This window comes from Triticum dicoccoides, chromosome 1B (genome assembly GCF_002162155.2).
Source record: "Triticum dicoccoides isolate Atlit2015 ecotype Zavitan chromosome 1B, WEW_v2.0, whole genome shotgun sequence".
NCBI classification, from domain to species: domain Eukaryota; kingdom Viridiplantae; phylum Streptophyta; class Magnoliopsida; order Poales; family Poaceae; genus Triticum; species Triticum dicoccoides.
The window spans coordinates 440,495,815-440,503,828 of record NC_041381.1 but is presented as its reverse complement, the minus strand read 5'-3'; positions in this window follow the sequence as shown (position 1 = coordinate 440,503,828).

The following is an 8,014-nucleotide window of genomic DNA, read 5'->3' as shown; positions in this document are numbered from 1 at the left end:
TGCCTAGCCTCCGCCCGGCCGCGCGAGCCCCCGCCGCCGACCGTCCGCCCCGCACCGACCCGCCGGATTCGCGCCGCCCTTTGCCGGCCTCCTCGCCTCGCCGGAGCTCTACTCCAGTCGGACCCGGCGGGTGGGATCAGATCCACCCGCACGAAGATCCAAACGCCCGCGCCCGTCCCGTACCACTCCGTCCCGGAACCCCTCCGTCCACTTTTTCCCCGAGGTCCAAATCTGCTAAGTCCCCAGTCTGTGTAATTTTCATGCCATGTTCATGCCATCGTATCTCTACATCCGTAGCTCCGTTTCGTGCGTGTAATATGTCAAATTGTTTGCTTAGAAGAGTACATCATTTCATTCCATTGCATAATGTTCATTTCAGATCATCTTGATGCCTGAATCATCGTTGTAAGAATGCTTCATGATGTTTTCTGCTGTCTGTTATCAGAACGAGCTCTTTTGTCATTTTTGCCATGATTGATGTGTGCATCCTATGAGGTTGATGTCTACATGTGTTTTGAACTATGCAATGTCTTATTTATAGAGGTGCTTACCATGTATTTTTCTGATCAATGTGGTGACTAGCACAAGCATGCATACTAGGCATCGTGATGTTGCTGATTTTAGTCCCTGTTCTGCTGTTATTTTGATGCCATGTAAACTTGATGCTACAGAGAGATCCATGCATATTTTGAGATACTTCAGTAAGGGTGTTTTGAACAATAGGTTTTTGTCTATCCATTCATGCCCTTGGTTGCATTTATGGAGTAGTCTAGCATGTCATTTTCGTGCTCTACTTTTGCTTCAAAATGTTTCCTGGCAGATTGTTTACTTGTTATTCAATTTGGCCAAGCTTGCTATAGTTGATCCTTGCATGCTATGGACTTGTTCTTGACTTGGTTTGTTACACAAACATGTCTTCTTGATGATGCTATGCTTATATTGTCATGCAATGACTTGTGGTGAGTGTATCGAGCTTGTTAAGTAGTGTTCATGATGTTTCTGTTTTGCTAGGCTGAATCTGTTATTTCGTGATGCTATATAAACATGTTGCTACTAATCATTCTATGCATAATATGGAGATGTTCTATAAATATGTCTTGATCTACATGTCATCCTCTATCCATCCATGCCCCTGGTTGCATTTATAGGTTGCTGTAGCTTGTTCATATCTTGCTTCAAAGTTGCTTGAAAATGTTGCTGTCAGCCTGTTAACATTAAGTTCACTTGTTCCCATGTGTTTTGCTAGTGATCCATGCATCCTATGACCTTGCTATTGCCATGCTTAGCTTCACAAACATGTCTTCTTACTGTTGGGTGCATTGCCATGCCATGTATTGCTCTGTAGTGAGTTGCACAAGCTCATCTACATGCCTTCATAATTCTGTTTCTGCCATATTTGAATCTGTATAATAACTTGCCATGTTTACGAGGGTGCCATCATATTTTCTGATCCTTTTTGGCTTATGGTCAGTAAGGGAATTTTGATCTATGCATTTAGTAGATTCATGCCATGCCTTTGTTTGCCATGATAAGTTCCTGTAACATGTTGTTTGATAGCTCTAAACATTGCATCGTGATGTTATTTTCTGCAAAGTCTGGAATTGTTATAACTTGCAATCTTACCATGTGTGTTTGAGCATGTTCTAGTGATTTCTGGAGATAGCTCAGTGTTCATGTTTTGTTATGCTTTACCTGTACATCATGCCCATGTCTTTTGTTTTCATATTGTGGTGCTGTAGCATGTTGTTTTGATGCTTGCAATATGCCTAGTTGCTGTTTTGGACAGATTGTTGTTAGGACTTGTATAGTGTGTGGTGTGTTGAACCGTTGCTCCGTTTTGAGTGTGCTTCATATGAAACTCACTTAGAATTGCATGTAGTTTCATATTATCATGTTGCATCCATGTTTTGGTGTGTTTGCTTGATGTTTGGGTGCATTTTGCATCAATGCCATGTTTAACTTGTGTTGCTCATATTTTCTAGGCCGTAGCTCCGAATCAAATGAACTTTATATGTAACTTGACTAGAATCTCGTGTAGATCATCCTTGTGCATCTTAACTTGCTGTTTAACAACTTGAACATAAGGTTTATTCAGATCTGGATCAATTTCGAAATTTGCATATGAGGACTTACCGGAATTGTTATATATTGTTGCCGGCCTCATTTAAACTTGCCTTGATGTGTTGCTCTTGTTTGCATCATCTCTCGCCATGAGTAGCTTCATGTAGCTTTGTCATGCATCATGCTCGTGTGTGCATCATGCCTTGTTCATGTGTGCTGTGTTTACCTATGTCGTGTGCTTCTTTTCGATAGTTCCTGTTTCGTTGCGTTCGTGAGGATTCGTTCGTCTACGATTGGTTCAGCTTCATCCGTTCGTCTTCTTCATGGACTTGTTCTTCTTCCTTGCGGGATTTCAGGCAAGATGACCGCTACCCTGGATCTCACTACTATCATTGCTATGCTAGTTGCTTCGTTCTATCGCCATGCTGCGTTACCTATCTGTTGCTCTTCAAGCCATCCCAAATTGCCATGAACCTCTAACCTTTGACACCTTTCCTATGCAAACCGTTGTTTGGCTATGTTACCGCTTTTGCTCAGCCCCTCTTATAGCGTTGCTAGTTGCAGGTGAAGTTGAAGATTTCTCCATGGTGGACAGGATTTTGATTGGGATATCACAATATCTCTTATATTATTAACGCATCTATATACTTGGTAAAGGGTGGAAGACTTGGCCTTTTGCCTAGTGTTTTGTTCCACTCTTGCCGCCCTAGTTTCCGTCATACTGGTGTTATGTTACCGGATTTTGCGTTCCTTATGCGGTCGGGTGATTTATGGGACCCCCTTGACAGTTCACTTTGAATAAAACTCCTCCAGCAAGGTCCAACCTTGGTTTTACCATTTGCCTCACCACCACCTACCCTTTCCCTTGGGTCGGCCAATCCAAGGGTCATCTTTATTTTAGCCTGCCGGGCCAGTGCTTGTTTAAGTGTTGGTCCGAACCGAGCCGCCTGCGGGGCCCCCTCGGGGCAACTCAAGGTCTGGTTTTACTCGTAGCTTGTCTCATCCGGTGTTGCCCTGAGAACGAGATATGTGCAGCTCCTATTGGGATTGTCGGCGCATCGGGCGGTCTTGCTGGTCTTGTTTTACCATTGTCGAAATGTCTTGTAAACCGGGATTCCGAGTCTGATCGGGTCTTCCTGGGAGAAGGTCTATTCCTTCGTTGATCGCGAGAGCTTGTCATGGGCTAAGTTGGGACATCCCTGCAGGGTATAATCTTTCGAAAGCCGTGCCTGCGGTTATAGGCAGATGGGAATTTGTTAATGTCCGGTTGTAGATAACTTGACACCAGATTCGAATTAAAACGCATCAACCGCGTGTGTAGCCGTGATGGTCTCTTCTCGGCAGAGTCCGGGAAGTGAACACGATTTCTGGGTTATGGTTGACGTAAGTAGGAGTTCAGGATCACTTCTTGATCATTACTATTTGACGACCGTTCTGCTTGCTCTCTTCTCGCTCTTATTTGCGTATGTTAGCCACCGTATATGCTTAGTCGCTGCTGCAGCCTCACCACTTTACCCCTTCCCTTCCTTTTAAGATTTGCTAGTCTTGATACCCATGGTAATGGGATTGCTGAGTCCTCATGGCTCATAGATTACTACAACAACAGTTGCAGGTACAGGTTTATGCGATGATCGTGACGCGAGAGCGATGCTTGCTTGCGTTGAGTTCTTCTTCTGCTTCTTCTTCGATCAGGGGATAGGTTCCAGGTCGGCAGCCTGGGCTAGCAGGGTGGATGTCATTTGAGTTTCTGTTTGTGATTCATCTGTAGTCGGATGATGCTCTGATGTATTGTGATGTTGTATTCGTGTGGCATTGTATGCCTCTTGTATGTATCCCCATCTATTATGTAATGTTGATGTAATGATATCCACCTTGCAAAAGCGTTTCAATATGCGGGTCTATCCTTGGTGGGACCTTCGAGTTCCTTTTGGATAGGGTCGCATATTGGGCGTGACATCTACACTGAAGCTGAAGCAGAACAAGCGCGGCAGGATGCAGTCGACCTTCTAGAGGAAGAGAGGGAGATGGCTTTGATCAGATCAACCATTTACCAACAAGTCTTGCGTCGCTTCCACGCCAAAGACGTGAAGAGTCGAGCCTTCCAGGAAGGAGATTTAGTTCTTCGAGTGGATCAGCAGAAACCACACAAGCTTGCTCCTTCTTGGGAAGGTCCCTTCATCGTCACCAAGGTTCTCCACAATGGAGCATACCGTCTTTACAATGTCGAACATCAGATCGACGAGCCCCGAGCTTGGAACGCGGAGCTTCTCCGCCCCTTTTACACCTAAGTATTCACTCGGATGAGTTGTAATAAAAGTACTTCTGTAGTTTATTTATCAAAGACAAGAGCTTTATAATCTTCCTAGTCATCGTTATTTCTTTTGTCCACTCAAAACAATCCCCCAGTGGGTGGCTTGGCTGCGAATCCGATTCGCCCAAGTCTGTAAAAAAAATCCTAACCGAGTGGTGAGCCAGTCTCCCACACGAAGGCTTAGCTACGAAATCCGTTTCGCCTAAGATAAACAAAATCCTACCGAGTGGTAAGCCAGCCTTCCACTCGGAGGCTTAGCTGCAGTCCAAGTACTCGCCTAAGACAAATAAAATCCTACCGAGTGGTAAGCCAGCCTTCCACTCGGAGGCTTAGCTGCAGTCCAAGTACTCGCCTAAGACAAATAAAATCCTACCGAGTGGTAAGCCAGCCTTCCACTCGGAGGCTTAGCTGTAGTCCAAGTACTCGCCTAAGATAAACAAAATCCTGTCGAGTGGTAAGCTAGCCTTCCACTCGGAGGCTTAGCTGCAGTCCAAGTACTCGCCTAAGATAAATAAAATCCTACCGAGTGGTAAGCCAGCCTTCCACTCGGAGGCTTAGCTGCAGTCCAAGTACTCGCCTAAGACAAATAAAATCCTACCGAGTGGTAAGCCAGCCTTCCACTTGGAGGCTTAGCTGCAGTCCAAATACTCGCCTAAGATAAACAAAATCCTGTCGAGTGGTAAGCCAGCCCTCCACTCGGAGGCTTAGCTGCAGTCCAAGTACTCGCCTAAGATAAACAAAATCCTGTCGAGTGGTAAGCCATCCTTCCACTCGAAGGCTTAGCTGCAGCATTGCGCTCGCCTAAGTACAAATACAACGTGCGCTTCGCAAGGAGGACGAGGTGCAGGTCGACTGCTACCCTCTCCTTCCGAGCTACACCACAAGTACAACATGCGCTTCGCAAGGAGGACGAGGTGCAGGTCAACTGCTACCCTCTCCTTCCGAGCTATGCCACAAGTACAACGTGCGCTCTGCAAGGAGGACGAGGTGCAGGTCGACTGCTACCCACTCCTTCCGAGCCACGCCACCAATACGAAATCCTACCGAGTGGAGAGCAAACCTCCCGCTCGGGGGCTTAGCTGCAGCCCAGTGCTCGCCTAAGTATCTGAAATCCTACTGAGTTAAGAGCAAACCTCCCACTCGGGGGCTTAGCTGCAGCCCAGTGCTCGCCTAAGTATCTAAACTCCTACCGAGTGGAGAGCAAACCTCCCACTCGGGGGCTTAGCTGCTACCCAGTGCTCGCCTAAGTATCTGAAATCCTACCGAGTGGAGAGCAAACCTCCCACTCGGAGGCTTAGCTGCAGCCCAGTGCTCGCCTAAGTATCTGAAATCCTACCGAGTGGAGAGCAAACCTCCCACTCGGGGGCTTAGCTGCAGCCCAGTACTCGCCTAAGTATCTGAAATCCTACCGAGTGGAGAGCAAACCTCCCACTCGGGGGCTTAGCTGCAGCCCAGTGCTCGCCTAAGTATCTGAAATCCTACCGAGTGGAGAGCAAACCTCCCACTCGGGGGGCTTAGCTGCAGCCCAGTGCTCGCCTAAGTATCTAAAATCCTACCGAGTGGAGAGCAAACCTCTCACTCGGGGGGCTTAGCTGCAGCCCAGTGTTCGCCTAAGTGTATTGGGGAACAAGTCGATTGCAATGAGCGCTTCACTTTAACCTGCAAAAGACACCTCAAACCAAATACAAACATATTCAACGTCGAATCCAAGTTCGGATAACACCTAACGGAACCGAAAGTGCTCAGGTGCTAAGCCTGTTAAGGTTTGTCAGTTACAAAACTCACTCGGCATACTGAGGCAAATTTAAAGTATCAAGCTCAGAAGTTTTTTACCCCTCCTATGGAGGGCTGGAAGGTGCAACAAACTCGTCCAGATCAATTCCATCTGCAATCCGAGTGGCAGCAGCAATGAAGGTCTCCATGAAAGATCTGAAATGGTGCTTCTTGGTATTAGCCACCCTAAGAGGCACCAGCTTGTCCTCTTGTGCATCCTTGCAGTGAACGCGGACCAGAGACAGAGCAACATCCGCACCGCACCTGGCCGAAGACTTCTTCCACTCCTGCACTCGACTTGGTACCTCGTTCAGTCGAGTCATCAGAGACTCGAGGTCGTTCTGGAGTGTTTCTCTTGGCCAGAGTGCTGTGTCGATGCGAGAAGTTGCGACCTTCAGCCGTGCGAGATAATCGATGACAGCAGCAACACGAGATTCCAGCCGGAGCACATTCATGGCGACTTCATCTTTCACGGGAGAGTTGATGGGATCCAGGTTTACTTCCAGTCGACCAGTCTCCTCTTCAAAGTTCTGACAGAACTCTGCAAGCACATCCACCGAGTCAAGACAAACAGTCGGAGGTTACAATTAAAATATTTGTTTGAGACAAAGTATTACCTTCAAGCATGAGGAACAACTTCTTGGCGAGTCCACCCAGATAAGCCTCTAGATCGTTCTTCTTTCTCTTCAACTCACTGGCCTTGTCATTCAGGGTGGTCTTGTCACTTTTCAGTCGACTGACCTCCTGGTTGGCAGCATCAAGTGCAGCTTTCAGATTGGTGTTTTCTTCTTCAAGCTTGGTCACTGAAGCCAGCTTCTCATCAGCAAGCCTGGTCTTCTCTAAAGCAGTTTTTTGCATCTCAGCCAAGTCAAGCTCTTGCTTCTTTAGAGCATCCCTCACTTTGTCTGCAAAGTTACAGTGAGATTAGATTCGGAAACAAGTAAGAGGCAAAGGCAGTCGTCAAAGGCCTCACGAAGCATACCTTTAGCTTCCTCCTTCGCCTTCGTTAAGTTCTCTTGGGCCAGTTTCAGATCGAGCTCGAGCTGAATGTGTTTGTTCTCCAACTCAGTATAACAAGCCGCAAGGTCACAGGATTTCTACAAAGAACCAATCGACAGATGTCAAAGACAATTCACTTCCGAGTGAGTAAGGAAAAATCATAGCGTTTCTAAGACTGCGGCCGAATACAAACATTCAACCATAGTCTCGGGGACTACACCCAGTGGGTGCACTCAGCGTGCCCCCACTAGTTTCATCAGTTAGAGTCGACCAGTCGACCAACGAAAAAAAGTGGGAAGAGATGTTCTTCAGACTATAGTCGACTGCCAGCAGTCGACCACAGTCTCGGGGACTACACCCAGTGGGTGCACTCAGCGTGCCCCCACCGGTCTATGATCTATTCGACCTAGTCGAGTAAGGAAAAAACTTAAAGCCTATGGTCGACTGCCAGTAGTCGACCATAGCCTTGGGGACTACACCTAGTGGGTGCACTCAGCGTGCCCCCACTAATCCGGAATTTCAATCGACACACCCAGTGGGTGTAGGACAAACTCGAAGAATTTCAGAAAGAAGAGTTTTCAGATATCATATCTTAACATAACAGGCAGTGACCGACTGACCTGAACGTTACTCTGAAGAGCCGAACTGGCGTCATAGGCTGCCTGGCTGGCTTCTCGTATTGCCTTCACTTGCTCCATCATGACCCCCGCTTGGCGTATTGCTTCTTTAGCAGCACTAGCTTGGTCTTCTAGAACGGGGTAGGTGGAGAAAAGCGAGGGCTAAGCAGCACTCGACGATGGAGGACGAGCACTCATCAACGGCACCGCAAAGGTTATGGTAGGCCGAGTGACATTGTCTCCTTCCACGACC